Here is a 16245-nt window from a genome sequence, read left to right as displayed (position 1 = left end):
ATCCTCTACCGAAACTGAATATCGAGCCATGGCAACTACTGCCATGGAAATTATATGGATTCATCAGCTATTAGAAGACATGAGGATCAATGTAAAAGGGCCCACCAAGCTTTGCCATGATAACAAGAGTGCAATTTATATTGCTAAAAATCATATATTTTATGAGGGGACTAAACACATTAAGATGGATTGTTACTATGTTCGAGAAGCATATCTAAAAGGAGTCATAGATCTTCCATATGTAACTTCAGAATATCAGTTGGCAAATTTCTTCACCAAAACACTGTGTTCTCCGTGGTTCAACTTCCTTCTTGGCAAACTTCTGGTCATCATGCCCTAAGTTTGAGGGGGGGTGTTAAATTGTAATACCAAATTATTGTAATGCTCATATATATTTTATATATAAAGAGAAATACATATACATATATATTTCATATATATGTACATGTATCTATCTAATTATATATATACAAATATACATCAATCATAGGGGTATTTTAGTCTTTTTCTCTTTTTACGCATATTTCTCTTTTTTAATATGTTTGTATATTCTTATTTTTATTTTATTTATTTTTCTTTTCTTTTAAATATTGTACTTTATGTACCTTGGGGGGCCACATATAGTCGTTGGGCCCCTCCAACAGTCACATTTGTGACCGTTGGAGGGGCTCCAACAACTACATGTGGAGCCCCTCCAAGGCCCACTAAATGTCTTTTTTGATGCTCTATAAATAGAGCTCTCCTCTTTGTATTTGGTTATGGCTTTGGGACAAATCCCAAGCATTATCTAATAAAGTTTTTCATTCATTTTTTATGCCTTACTGTGTTTGTGAGATATTGTGGGTTGTGCCTTTGTGCACAAGTATTCTAAGAGTTCTTATTGTGCATTTGAGCACACGTTTTTCATCAAGAACTTTGTGTCTTGATTGTAATGTCTTTTTGAAGACACTTTTACAGCAGCCTTATGATACTTATGGGTTCACATCTGTTAGGTCAATTTGAGATCATGGGGAAATGGTGGTTCGTTGGGGTTAGGGCTTTACAAACCACTGCCACTTCCAGTTTGAGCCGTGGTGGTTGAGGGAACCTGACTTGTGTGACAAGATTCGTGAATGGTGGTCACTTCCTATGGAGGGTGATAGAGCTGTGTACAGAATTCATCAAAAAATGTGCTTCTTGAGGTGATACATTCGTCCTGGGTGCAGAACTCTATCATATTCAAGTTCTCCAGCTCATTCATAGCATCACCAGAAGTGGTGGCCCGTACTTTGTTCTTAAAGTCGATTTCTCCAAAGCATTACACTCTGTCTCTTGGCCTCTTCTCTTCGACACTATGAGAGGTATGGGATTTTCTCTCCCCTTCACCGCGGCCTCTAACAAGGGTGTCCCTTGTCGCCTTTGTTGTTCGACATCATTGGGGAGGTCTTGGCTCCACTTTCCGTTGTGCCACCGATAACAACTTCATTGAAACCCTCATATTCCATGGCTCCTCAATTTCTCTTCTACAATTTGTAGATGACCTTTTAATATTTGGTCAAGGAAATATGGAGTAGGTTCCAAGAATCGCTTTCCTCCTCAAGTGTTTTGCGGCGATCTCGGGCCTCGTTATGTAAACTATTCACCTTCAACATGGATGCTCGTGTCAAGATTGCCGCTGCTCAAATCTTTGGTTGCCAAATCAGTGGAATACAATCCACTTACCTGGGCCTACCTCTTCACTCAATTCGTGTTCGTGCACCGCTCTGGAGGCATGTAGTCGACAGGATCAGGAAGAAACTACAGGGTCAGCGCGCCCTCTACCTCTCGCATGCTGGCCCAGTTGGTGAAGATTAAGTTCATTCTATCATCAATCCCAAATTATTTCTTGTCCATCTTCTGTATGCCGGCATCCATCGAGAAAGAAATCTGCAAGATCCTCAGAGGTTTTCTATTGGGTGGGGTGGATGGCTCAAAGAAGATGACGCTTGTAAATTGGCACACTATTGCATCCCCCTCGGGCAAAGGCGGTTTCGGCATCAGATCTCTCAGCGTGCAGCACGAAACCCTTCTCATGCAATGGTTCTGGAATCTCTGCAACCTGGATGATGTTTCCCCACTCACACAGTTTCTTAGAAGCAAATACAACTTCCACGGAAGCACTCTTGACTAGCATCCCCCTCGTTGCAGCCCGATGTTTGCAACTTGGGGAGCCTATTGTAAGGGATGGGGAATCTGGTTGGTCCAGACCTTGTCAACACTAAACTGATTATTTGGAAGTGCTCCAAGGACGACACTTTCTCTACGTCGTCCTCTTACCTTTCGCTGTTGTCACCTTGGTTGGTTGTGCTCCCCAAGAGAGGCATTTGGGGCCCGGGTCCCTCCCCCAATGCCAAATGGTCCGCCTGGCTCCTTCTATATGACTGCGCCCTTACGCACCACAATCTTTAGAAAAGGGGCTTCAGCCTCACTAGCATATGTTACCTGTGCGGGTCCATTGAGGAAAGCGGCTTGCACCTTTTCTGGAGCTGCTCATAATTTTTAGAGCATCTTCAAATTGTGTTGGACTTCCATCCAACTAAATGTTCACCGACAGTCACAGTCGTGAAGTAGAGACCTCCTAATGGGTCCTCCTGCTCTCTCTTATAGCAGGAAATAGGTGATGGATATAATGAAATACCAAGTGCACAAACACAATGCCACAAAAGGGCTACAAGTGTGCACATCAACAAATACACAAGTCACTTATGGGCCAAATACTATGAGCCACTAAGGGCTAACACATAAATTTCTCAAAAGAGAGCAGGAACACAAGTAAAAAAATATAGTTGCTTATTCAAATATGCTTTTAGCAAAAATTAAGAAATACAAGGCAGGGAGTGCCTTTAAATAGGCACTCCAAGACACAAGGGGCTGGCCCAACTAGCTGTTGGACCAGCCCCAACGGTTAGATTTATAGTCGTTGGGACTGGTCCAAAAGCTAGTTGGACCAGCTACAACAGCTATATTACAACAGTCATAATAAAAACAATAAAAAAGGTCTTCAGTCCGTAGTGGACTGATATCTATTACAGTAGTGAAATGACTGTTCAGTCTACATACCCAAATATATATATATATTAACACCCCCCTTCAAACTTACAGCGCGATCACCGAAAGTTTTTCAAGAAGAAAATAAAATCGAGGTGACGGAAGCACCTTGGTGAAAAAGTATGCTAGTTGATACTCAGAAGTAGCATAAGGTAGGGTGATGGTCTACCTCAAAAATTCTTTATACACATAGTGGCAATATATTTCTATATGTTTAGTTATTTCATGAAATGTATGGTTGTCAGCCATGTATATTGCACTCTTATTATCATAACACAGTTTGAAGGGTGACTGAAGATGAACGCTCATGTCATCAAGTAGTCTTTGCAACCAAACAATCTATGTTGTTGTAGTAGTCATTGTACGATACTCGGCCTCAGTAGATGATAATGATACTTTATGTTGTTTTTTGCACTTTTATGACACCAGAGAATCACCTACAAAAACACAAAAATCAATAATTGAGCGTCGATCATTTGGATCTCCTCCCCAATCTGAGTCAGAATAAGCAATCAACTTAAGAAATGAAAAAGATGATAACAAAATACCTCTAGAGGTAGATGTTTGTAAATATCTAACAATTCTCATCACAGAACTCATGTGAAATGTAGTAGGAGAATGTTGGAATTGGCTAGCACTATAAACTGCATGTGCAATATCAGGCATAGTAATAGTTAAATAAGTCAGGGTGCCAATCATTTGGCGATATGAAGAGGTGTCTCATCATCAATTTTTATTTTGGCATTAATAACTTTAGGTGTGTCCACCCTTTTTCATCAATAATGCCTGACATGTCAATGATATCATTAGCAAACTTGGTTTGAAAAAGCAAGTATCTTTTAGGAGAGTAAGCAACCTCAATTCCTAAGAAAAATCTAAGAAACTCAAGATCAATTATTTCTAAATATTTTTTAAGACTACATTTAATATACTTTACTTCATATTTGTCTTCACCTGTAATGATCATATCATCAACATAAAGGAGAAGTATAACTATCCTAGAATCAGATTTCTTAGTAAACATGGTAGTATCAATATAACAAGATTTAAAACCCAAAGCATAACAAAACTAAAGTGATCATACGAGGCTTTGGGTGCCTGTTTCAAACCATAAAGAGTTGTTTTCAATTGAACCACGTTACAAGAGGGACTTCATATCCAGGAGATGAATCCATATAAACTTTTTTTAAGTCTCCATTTAAAAATGTATTTTTTACATCTATTTGGTAGATAGGCCAACCTTTAATGGCAGCAACAACAATGAGGTCTTAGCTACTGGTGCAAATGTCTTATCATAGTCAATGTATTCTTGTGTGTACCCTTTGGCAACTAACCTGGCATTGTTTCTTTATAGGGTCTCATCACTCTTAGTTTTGACTTTATACACCCATCTACAACTATAGTTTTCTTACCTTTAGGCAAATCAGATATTTCTCAAGTCATAGATTTTTTTAGTGCCCCTAATTCTTCATTCATAGCTTTTATCTATTTGGGATATTCTTGTGCTTGTTTATATGTGATAGGTTCAAAATAGGACAAAATTTTAGCTAGACAAACCCTATATTGTGGTGAAAATGACTTATATGAGACAAATCTATAAGGGGGCCTAGAAGTCCTAATTGATCTCCTGACTCCTTCAAACTATTGATTTTCTAAGGTGGATTATCTTTCTAAGGCATTTGGTTGACTATCATTTTCTCGTCTTCTATATTGAATTATGCTAGGTCCTCCAATTTCAATGTTTTCATCCTGATTTTATTGAGGCTCTTCATCTCTATCATTCTCAAACAAAGAATCATCCTTATTTTGATGAAGTAATTCAAGCAAAAAATAATACTCAAAGTCTTTCTTAGGCAGATTTTGAAAGAAAAAAAAAACTTTCATTTTCCAGAAAACGAACATTCCTGGATATATATAGTTTGTCCTTGTTGAAGTCAAAACATCTAAACCCTTTTTTAGTCTCTCTGTATCCAAACAAAGCACACGGTATGGCTTTAGGAGAGAGTTTTTCATTTTTGTCGATGAGAACAAAGCATTTACATCCAAAAGGTCTTAGTCAAAGATAATCAGGAGAGATTTTAAAAAGTTTTTCATGAGAAATGTTTTGAAGCTTAGATGACAGAAGTCTGTTGATGAAATACACAGCTGTCAAGCATGATTCATGCCCAAAAATATTTTGGAACATCTTTTACAATTAAAAGAGTTCTAGTAGTTTCAATTATGTGCCTATGTTTTCTCTCAGCAAATCTGTTTTGTTAAGGAGTATAGGTACATGATCTTTGATAGATAATTTTATTATTTTCAAAATAAGTTTTAAAATTATTTGACATAAATTCTCTCCGAGAATCGGAGCGGAAGATGGAAATTTCGGTCTTAAACTGGTTTTTAATAAAGTTATGATATTTTTTTAAGTTCTCAAAAACCTTATTTTTATGCCTAAGAAAGTATATCCATGAGTACCTTGTATAGGCATCAACAAATATTACATAATAAGAGAAACCACCTTTAGATAAAATAGGAGAAGGTCCCCATAAATCCGAGTGAACTAATTCAAATGGTTTAGAGGAGAAGGTTCTTTTTGGAAAGGAAAGAGACTTCATTTTGCCAAAAATACAATCCTCAAAATAGAATTTTTCATTACAAAATTTGTTTAAATGGAATACATGAAATAATTTTGATAAACATGTCTCAATCTTTGATGTCATAAAGCTAAATTTATATTTTGAACGTTATAACAAAAATTGCTTTTTAGAAGAAGAAGATGTTCCATGTAGTAAAGGTCTCCTTCTCTATAGCCTTCCTCAATTGGCTTCTTGGACTGGAGATCCTACACAACATTTTTTGAATGAGGAGACATTGTACCCATGGTCGATGATTTGTGAAACAAATAAAAGATTTAAATTTAGTTCTGGGACAAGTCTAACTTTTGGAATAGAGAATTTTGAAGTGCTTTCAAAATTTGCAATGCTTTTAATACTAAGAAAGGATTCGTCGGCAATAAAAATATTTTTTGGTGTTGAATTAGTGCAATATTCGGAAAGTAAAGAAGAATATGGAGTCATATGAAATGAGGCTCCAGAATCCAAAAGCCACAAAACCTTACTGGGAAGAGACGATGTAAAGACTGCACCACCGAATAGAGAAGAATTCTTTATTAGTGGATGAAGGGCTTCCTTGATTTGAGTGAACACGATTACAATAGATTTAGAATCTTCATTGGTTCCACTTCTTTCTTCGTGAGACGCTCCTATGGGTGCCACCTTTTTTTCTTCTCTTCCTTTAAACTTGGGACAAAATGACCTAATATGGCCCAGTTCTCCACAATTATGACAAGTCAATATAATTATTTTCTTGTTGTCATCATATTTACTTTTCTCATCGTAAGGTTTTGAAAAATGTGGTGGTTTATAAACATTTATATTGGCACCTGGTCTTGAGACGGCCAACACGTTATCCTTTATCTCCTTAGATTCGAAAATAGACCTTAATCTTGTCTCCTCCATGCATACTTGAGCCAAGACTTCATGTAAAGAAAGAGGTTTTTCCCTATGAATACTATTGACCTGAACTTGTTCAAATTCAGGTCTAAGACCTCTAAAAAATTGAAACAAATGTTCCTTGTGCTTGTATTTCTTCCTGTTTTAAGCATCATTAGGAGTCTCCCACATAGGCTCAAGTTTAGCTAATTGATCCCAAAGCCTTTTGAGGGTATTATAGTATTCCCTCATGGTTTTATCACCGCGTTTGCAACTATGCATTTTGTCTTTGAGATCCCATTTGTGTGACATATCATTTTGGTTATACGTTTGTCTAACATATTCCCAAGCCTCATCGGCTCTTTCAAATTCAAGGATATCGGAGCAAGGCTCCTCATGCATATACCCATAAAGAGGGAAATAACCTTGGCATGACCTACTTCTCACTCTTTATAGGCATTTTTGTATTCAAGCATATCCTTTTATCTTTCAATCCCCTTAAGACTTTCTTCTTTGGATTCACCATCGGTTCCAACAACCAATTTTGTGAGAACTGATTGTAGTTCCAATGTGGATCCATCAACAAAATGCCAAAAAAACTTTACCCATGAGGATCCTTTTCACCACCGCGACCCATATGTAGTTTTTCCCATCAAATTTGATGAGAACAACAGTTACAATTTCTTTATCGGTCATAGTGGAGGAAAGAAAAGAGATAAGAAAGATAGGAAAGAAGAGGAGAAGATAGCAAGAAAAAATGTTAAAGAAGTTTGATGGCGCACTTCCTAAGGCAACGAGCCAACGAACCAATGTTCCACCAATCTCACAATCCTCCTCTTCACGTACAAGCTTTCACCCAAGAGCACTGAAGGCTCAGATACCATGTAATGAAAAACCAAGTGCACAAATACAATGCCGCAAAAGGGCTACAAGTGTGCACATCAACAAATACTGACACAAGCCACTTATGGACCAAATCAAAGTTGTCAGACGAGGAAGCGGGAGTGGGAAGCGATTCGGGAAGCGAAAGCGGAAAGTGAGGGACTTTCAAAATTTTAGGAAGCGGGAAGCATGGGAAGTCTTAGAAGCGAACCAGGAATCTTCTCGAAAGTGAACTAGGAAGCAAACCAGAAGCGAGGAGGAAGCGAAAAAAGAGAAAAATAAAAAAAATACAAAAAAACGAAAAAAAAAAGGAGGAAGCGAGCTTCCCATTTAAGGGAAGAGAGCTTCCCCTAAATGGGAAGCGCACTTCCCTTTTTTTTGTGCGCTTCCCAGCATGTTTCGGAAGCGCGACGTTTCGCGCTTCCAAAACACGTTTCGGGAAAGCGCGCTTCCCCACTCCCAAGGGTGCTTCCGGTAACTCTGGGTCAAATACAATGAGCCACTAAGGGCTAACACATAAATTTCTTAAAAGAGAGCAAGAACACAAGTAAAAAAAATAGTCTCTTATTCAAATATGCTTTCAGCAAGCATTAAGAAATACAAGGGAGGGAGTGCCTTTAAATAGGCACTCCAAGAAACAAGGGGCTGGTCCAACAGCTATATTGCAACAGTCATATTAAAAACAATAAAAAATAAGAACAATAAAAAAGTCATCAGTCCCTAGTGGGCTGACATCTATTACATAAGTGAAATGACTGAAATACCCCTGATGGGTATTTTAGTTTACATACCCAGAAATATATATACACACACACACACAATACATTTTAACAATGGATCATCTCCTCTTGGTGGGCATTTTGGAAGGAGAGGAACAAACAGTTGCACAGAGACGAGGCACATAAGGCTGAATTTGTCTGCATGCACATCCTTACCGATGTTTTCTTTATGGTGGGCTCTAAATGGGGATTTAGTGATCTAGAGTGGCTAAAACCCTTGTTCATTAGCTTTCTCTCTTTGTTCAATCGACTAGTCATCGATGAAGTTTGTTGTATGTTGATATTTTGATTGATGATTAATGAAGTGTTTTATGTTCCCTCAAAAAAAATAAAACACAAAGAGTTCTCTTTGTTGCCAATGGAGTTTAAAGATAAACACCATAAATGAGTACATTATCCCTAAGAAATAAATGGACGACATAAGCAAGTAGGGAAAAAATCCAATATATTTTATTAACAAATCTCATTTTTTATGGAAGATACATTGCTATATCTATATACATCTATTTATTTACTTGAATCAGTTACTTTTTACTAATCAAATAAAATATGCAAAAAGTTGATGCCAAAGGAATGCTAGAGACTTGGTAAATTCTCCTCCAATCAAGATGAAAGATTCCATTAAAGCAGATAATCCCACACATATTGTATGTATTTTTGGTGGAACAATTTGCATAGCATCATAAATGGCTATTCCCGATATTACCCATTTGAGAAAAAATTTATAAACAAATAGAGATCCCTGGTATTATCTTCTGTACTGAGATATACCATGAGACCAACAAGCAGATTTGAGATCTCACTATCAATGTCTTGGCCTACAAAAAAAAAATCTTTCTCAATAAAGTTGGTTGATTAGGAAAAAATGTATCCCTACTCAGATTGCTCAGATGGATCTTTTTATATAGAAAGAATAGAAAGAAGTTTGTTGGTATTGGTTTGGTTGACACAAGCATAAAAGTTATGTTATACTATTGAATAACAAACCTTTCAATCATCCATTTGTAGATAATATGTGTGCTTGAGAGCTCCTGGTGATTGAACAAATCAAGATCTTACAATAATTGCAACAAATGTGAAAGCACAAGTCTGTAAAACAATTAACAAGTAGAACAAAGACAAAATGAATAACTAACAAGGGTGAAGGGAAATTTTTTTCTTCTACTGTCATGCAATGAGGGATTGATTCCATCCTGCAGTACAAAATCCAGAACATAAAGCCCACTCTTTCTTTAGAGACATTATCATATTTTAGGTCACTAAATACATTGAAGTAAGTAATATTAGTGATTAACTCCATGAGATTAAGTGTCTGAGCAAACATGGGTTCTTACCCAAACGATAGTCAAAGAACAAGCAAAAACAGAATAAATGCAAATCCACTAACTCATCCATTTGGCAACCAAACCTATGCAAAATTCAATATGCACCCTTCATCCTTGCAAGATGAGGGCGAACAAAAAGACAAACATTGAAGCAATGTTAATAAAATTAACACGACCACCAATAACCATGTGTTTAAAGCAAATTATTCAATATAAAAAAATAGTTAACATGGGTAAGAAGTGGACATATGTAAACTCCAGTATCTCTATTATCGAGCTGTTTGGCTAGAAAGAGGCCTATGTTAGGCTCACGTTTCTACGGATTTCTTGATGCCACCAAAAAACTCTCAATTGTTATGTGTTCACATTTTATACCAGTAAGATTAACGAAAACCGGATTTCAATTGGAAACACAAAAAGTCCAAAATTTTCTCAGACGGCTTATCTCTAGTATGAAGTACGGAAACCGAACAATCATATCATTTTTTTCAGGGCCTCCAAATACATTCTTATTGAGGCTCCACAAATAGTTCATCTATATGTTATACAAACTGCCATTCATATTTATTATTCATGAAAACTACTGGAATCATTTTCCTTTTATAGTTCTCATATTTTATAAAAACTACCCGATTAGCAAAAAATCGTGAAAAAAAACGTCTATTCCACACACATAAAATGAACAAAAGAAGAAAAAACCCATACTTAGATCAAAAGGATCGACCAACCAACATCAGATTTCAGATAACAGAGGCACCATACTAGAAAATCGGATTCAACCGAAAGTGAAACTTCAAATTGTGCGACCAAACTTCTTCGGAGAAATTTGTCAATCTAAGGAAAACGAGAGAAAACAACCACATGAATCGAAATCCTTACCGTCTCCAAGCTATCTCTAATTTTACAATAACCCTAGCTTGAAATCATCCGGAAAACCTACGAAGAAGATCAAATCAATGGAAACATCAAGTTATCACCATCAATTAAAGAATTCTAAGACGCATGCTCGTGAATTGACTAACAGAAAGACAATCAAAATTGCACAGAAAAGAAATATAATTAAAGATTCATTAAAATAGTAAAAACAAAAGAAAACAAAGAGGGTAGAAGATGAAAAACTCAGATCTGACTCCGAACTAGTTCAAGCGGGAAAAAATGAGAACCTTTCTTCCGTCGGACTTGTTCCTTCTTCGGCGAGAGAAATGCCTTTGATTGAACAGAATTACGGTTACCACTTTTCGCTCTTCAAATCGCTCAGAGAACCGAAGGAAGATGCTCAAAAGTAGGAAGAAAAACGAGATCACTAAACCCAAACCCCAAAACGAAGCGGAAGAATCGAGAGAGAGAGAGAGGCTTCAAGTTTCGTCATGAAATTGTTTATTTCCCCTTTTCGAGCAATTTATGAAAAGCCACGTAACTAATCAGTAATTTGTAATAAGCGGGTTAACGTTTCAGTTTTTACATTTAGCCGTATGAGAACGAAGCAGGTTATATGACCCCACCGGGAACACGTAGGTGCGTGTTCTCGGGGCGGAATGAGGGCACGTATGTAAGCACGTGGGGTTCATTTCTCCTCCTATGTCGGCATCACTTAGCATTGAAGTTTGGTTTGTTTGCAAAGACCTAAGTATAGTTTTCTACCATTAGTATCATCATGAATCAATGTTTCGAGTAAAAGACAAAAATGTTTTTCTGTCAGAAGAGATAAAGGGTTAAAATCATCATCGTTTTTGTCTTAAGGAGTAAATGATTCTGCTTTAACAAGAGTTTCTCGCAATATGTCGCCCTAAACATTTTGTCTCACCCTTTGACGATACACCATCTGTTGTAATATGAGCTCTCTTTGACGATGCAGCATGTAACGTCGTCTGCTGCCGTGGGATCACCCTTTGTCATCGTCTACTATCGCCGGAGCACCCTTTTTCGTCATCTACTGTCACCCCTTTTTGTCGTCTACTGCCGTTGAAGCGTAATCGGAGCACTGTTGCCACCATCTGTTGTATCTACTTTTTAGGTGTTTCTCCTCCACTGTCGAATTAGCAAAACTTGTGTTATTTTAGTGAGTTTTATGTAAGGTTTGGTTATGTAAACAAATCGATTTTCGTTATGTAAATTTGAATGCTAAATCTTACAATTGGTCATACTATTCATGCTAAATAACACTTGTTTCATATTGAAACAAATCGACTTGTACCTATCCACTTTTTTGGCGTCGAAAAATAGTTAGCACGATTTGTTCTTATGAAGGCCAAACATTACAACGATATGTACTTATGAATGTTACATTTAAAGTAGCAAGGATTTATACATTTAATATAGTAGGGATTTATAATTTACAACGATATGTACTTATGAAGGGTTTGATTTCTACAACGATTTGTACGTTTGAAGGAGTGATTTGTACGTTTGATGCAGCAACGATTTATACGTTTGAAGATGTAGTCATGTGTATTTATGATTTATGAAGTTACCACGATTTGTACTTAAGTTTGTTAAATCGTACTATGTTGTTTACTTATGAAGCCAAAACATTACAACGATATATACTTATGAAGGGTGCGATTTATACGTTTGAAGCAGCAATGATTTATACGTTTGATGCAGTAGCGATGTGTAATTATAAAATTACCTCGCTTTGTACTTAATTTTGCTAAATCGTACTATGATGTTTACTTATGAAGCCAAATATTATGATGACTTATAATGTTGGTGATTGTGTAACGAATGTGATAATTTATAATAATATATACTTGGGGAGGCGGTTGTAACATATAATGATGTTGTTGAATTTATTGTTATGCAGGTTAGCAATGACTACAATTTGCAAGACAAGAAAGCCTTCGCCGCTAGAGGGGATGACTCTTGGAGAAATCATCCGCCAATCTGATATATATAAGGCTTATGTAAAGTACCAAAATATAATGAACATTGAGAATGAAAAAGACAGGAACAAATTGTTGGATATTTATTATGCGGAGCCTGATCCATCAGATATTGAAGATGAAAAACAAACAAAGAAATATGAGGAAGAACTAAAGATGAAGAAGAAGAAGGATGACGAAGGGAAGGAAAAGCAAAGGAAGAAGGAGGAGGAGAATGAAAACTACGTGCACTTATGAGGTAAAAGGATTTCTTCTTTCTGATCATGCAAAATTAAATCTAGATGCACATTATTCCTCATGTGATCTGTCATGATCGTCAGTTGCATCGCACTATACTATGCATCAAGTTGTTATTTATCATGCCAATAAAAGAAATGACTTATCGTATATGTTTCTTTTATAAATAAATGACACATATTTTCGTAACAAAGGCAAATCGTAATAGCAATTAATGAGTTGTGATTTACACATTTAAAGCAGCAACGATTTATACATGTATTGCAGTAGCGATTTATGATTTATAAAGTCACTAAGATTTGTAATCAGGTTTGTTAAATCATACAACGATGTTCATTGTTAAAGCCTAAACGTTACAATGATATGTACTTCTGAAGGGTGTGATTTTTACATTGATTTGTACGTTTAAAGCAAGAACGCTTTATACGTTTGATGCAATAGCGATTTATACTTGTTAACAATAGTGATTCACGTGACAACTATTTAATTATAGGTACGACGCTTTGAAGCGATTTTCATAGAAATTGCTAAATGAGCAATGATTTGAACACACAAATGGCCACCTCATATATCTACAATGTAAATTCCTTACGCACAGGTTTCAATTACATACTACAAATATCTAACAAATCGACATTAGAAAGCACTTAATATTTTACAAATCGGTACACATATCGCATAATATAATACTATACCTAATCCTATAACCTAAATACTAAACCCTTAATATCTTACTAAACCCTTAATATCTTACTAAACCCTAACCCTAAACCATAAACTCTTAATATCATACTAAACCCTAGCGCTAAACCTTAAACCCATAATATATTACTAAACCGTAAACCTAAACCCTAAACCTTAAAACTCTAAAACCCTAAAACCCAAAGCCCTAAACCTCAATTGTTAACTCTAAGTCCTTAACCTAAAACCTAAAACCTAAACCCTAAACCTAAACCTTAATTGTTAACTCTAAGCCCTTAACCTAAAACCTAAAACCTAAACCCTAAACCTAAACCTAAACTCAAACCCTAAACCCTTAATATCTTACTAAACCGTAATGTTAAACCATAAACCCTTAATATAATACTAAACCCTAAACCTTATACCCTAACCGTAAACCCTAACCCTAAAACCTAAACACTAAACCCTCGATTAATATGTTGATTCTGTATATCGGTTTATAAGCTATCAACAAGAATTTTCATATCGATTTGTATGATATTTAATCATCGATTTGTGTGATACCATGACAATATTTTCGTAACAAAGCCAAATCGACTAAACATTGCAACGTTTTTTAAGATATCAATAGAAAATGTCATATCAATTTAAGATATTGTTTTGATTCTTAATATCGATTTAAGATATTGTTTTGATTCTAAATATCAATTTTTAAGATATCAAAACGAATTTTCAAATCTATTTAAGATATTGTTCTGAATCTTAATATCGATTTGTGTGTTGATTCTTGATTTCGATTTAAGATATTGTTTGATTATTAATATCAATTTATATGCTATTGTCTTGATTGTAAATATTGATTTTTACGATATCAATACGAATTTCCAAATTGATTTAAGATATTGTTCTGAATCTTAATACAGATTTCTATGTTGATTCTTGATATCAATTTAAGATATTGTTTTGATTCTCAATATCAATTTATATATTATTGTTTTGATTCTAAATATCAAGTTATATGTTGATTCTGTATATCGATTTATAAGCTATGAACAGGAATTTCCATATTTATTTGTATGATGTTTGATCATCAAATTGCGTTATACTGAGACAATATTTTCGTAACAAAGAGAAATTGACTAAACTGTTGCCACTGAACAAATTGATGTAATGATTGTTGTTCGTGAATAAAAATCAAACAAGCGTTTAGTGTTGTCTACAGTGAAAATGTCACTGATTTGCTTTTACGAGTTCGTTACAATCATGATTTACACAATGATTGATAAGCGTCTAAAACGGTGAATTCTGAAACGTAAAAGCAATATACTAGTAATGAATCTCTTTGCATAAATTTTGACAAACGACTTAAATGATTTGCACAAACGTGATTTGTACTCATGCACTGCAATTTTTATTCAGATGTCTAAGTGAATGACACGTTCCATCGCGATTTACACAATGACGTATGAAGGCCACGTGCTATCATAATTTGCTTTTATGGGCTATGTCTATGTCAATGATATTTTCTAATCACTTTTACGGGTGATTGGGGTTTAGGGTTAGGTTTAAGGATTTCGGGTTTTACTTCAATGATACAAATTAAGTCAACTCCTTCCATACAAATCGATTTCGTTGACAAAGATTATTGTTCTCGTCGAAACCTTGTAACTACATATCCACATGATTTAAAACCACATTCATATACAAAAAATATTAGTATTTAGTTACAATACATCATAACCAATGGTTTGGCTTAGATACAATACATGACCATCATCAAGAAAGAAAATAGATATCATCACTAGTATGAAAGCCACGTCTAAAATAGTGATGTGCTTCTAATGAAATCCAGGTGCAGGCATGTGGACAACTACTTATGGGACATTTTCGTCAGACACATATCTATCTTTTAGAGACTCCCATTTTACAGAAGAGGTACTTGAAACATCTGTATCATTTATCATCGAGTTCATTTTCTGCTATAAAGTGATTCTATGTGCAGCTGCGGATACATCCCATATAAGAAAATGAGCTCATTAGTAATGGCTGGCCACTGTACCATTTCCCTCGGGCTGAGGCTGCTACAGACTCTACAAATGGTGCACCTTGAGAATATGCTTCACAAACTTCAACTGAGGCACTGACCCCTTGAAGAGTCGATGGGCTATATAATAAATCGCTTTTACGTATTTGTCATAAATTAGATCAAAGACAACTCCGTGAGTGATGGTTCACTTTGACAAACTACGCAAATGACCATTGTTCCATATTAATCTTCATTGTCGTATAAAAAAATGCATCTCATTGAAGCATTCATAATCTACTTTTGACTTTGAATCTACCCAAAACATATTCACAGTATACCCATTTTCATCCAGTTGCATTGCACTAAAGAAACCATGGTCAATGTTTAATTTTTTCTGTAGGTAGTTAACCAATGAACATATTCATCGATTCTTCATATTTTTTGACCTCTTCCTTCTCAAGTGGCTTCTTAGATCCATAGGTATGAATGGTACATTCTCGCGACTACCATCTATGTGTGCGCATAAATTGTGTCTTCCTTGGTGCAATACCGGCGCTATTAGCTATTTCAGCAAGTGTAGCATGCGCTTCAGTTACTTTATGATGTGACCTTAACATAGGAGTCATAAATGAGGCAGTTAATTCATGGTTATGATCATTAATTAAAGTACAAACTACATATTTTCCATTCAGAATTCTTCTTAACACCATTCTCGCTAGACAGTCGCATCTTGAAACTGGCTTACTCCTTGTTGGATTTTCAATTGATTTCTTCCAACCTTGCTTAGAACAAAAATATGCCTTTTTCACCATGACACCCTATGCATTTTTTGCCCAAGAATACCTTCTAACACTGAAGCCAAGTTTTAAGGCATAATCATTATAAAATTTG

The 16245-nt window shown here is 35.7% G+C and overlaps 1 protein-coding gene across 2 annotated transcripts in view; it reads right to left on the bottom strand.

Moving 5' to 3' along the window:
• The window catches only part of LOC149816765 (uncharacterized), a 188422-nt gene extending 177525 nt beyond the window's left edge, over positions 1–10897 (bottom strand). For both annotated transcript variants that reach the window (XM_089988083.1, XM_089988082.1), the window contains exons 1-2: positions 10692–10897; positions 10408–10464 (exon numbers count right to left, since the gene is read on the bottom strand). The gene's annotated coding sequence lies outside the window, so the exon portion shown is untranslated. The remainder of the gene's footprint in view (positions 1–10407; positions 10465–10691) is intronic.
• Between the last annotated feature and the right edge of the window lie 5348 nt (positions 10898–16245).

Source organism: Nuphar pumila, chromosome 14 (genome assembly GCF_984573655.1).
Source record: "Nuphar pumila chromosome 14, dmNupPumi1.hap1.1, whole genome shotgun sequence".
Taxonomy (NCBI): Eukaryota; Viridiplantae; Streptophyta; class Magnoliopsida; order Nymphaeales; family Nymphaeaceae; genus Nuphar; species Nuphar pumila.
Note: the sequence above shows the minus strand (reverse complement) of the source record. Positions and strands in the feature narration are given on the sequence as shown.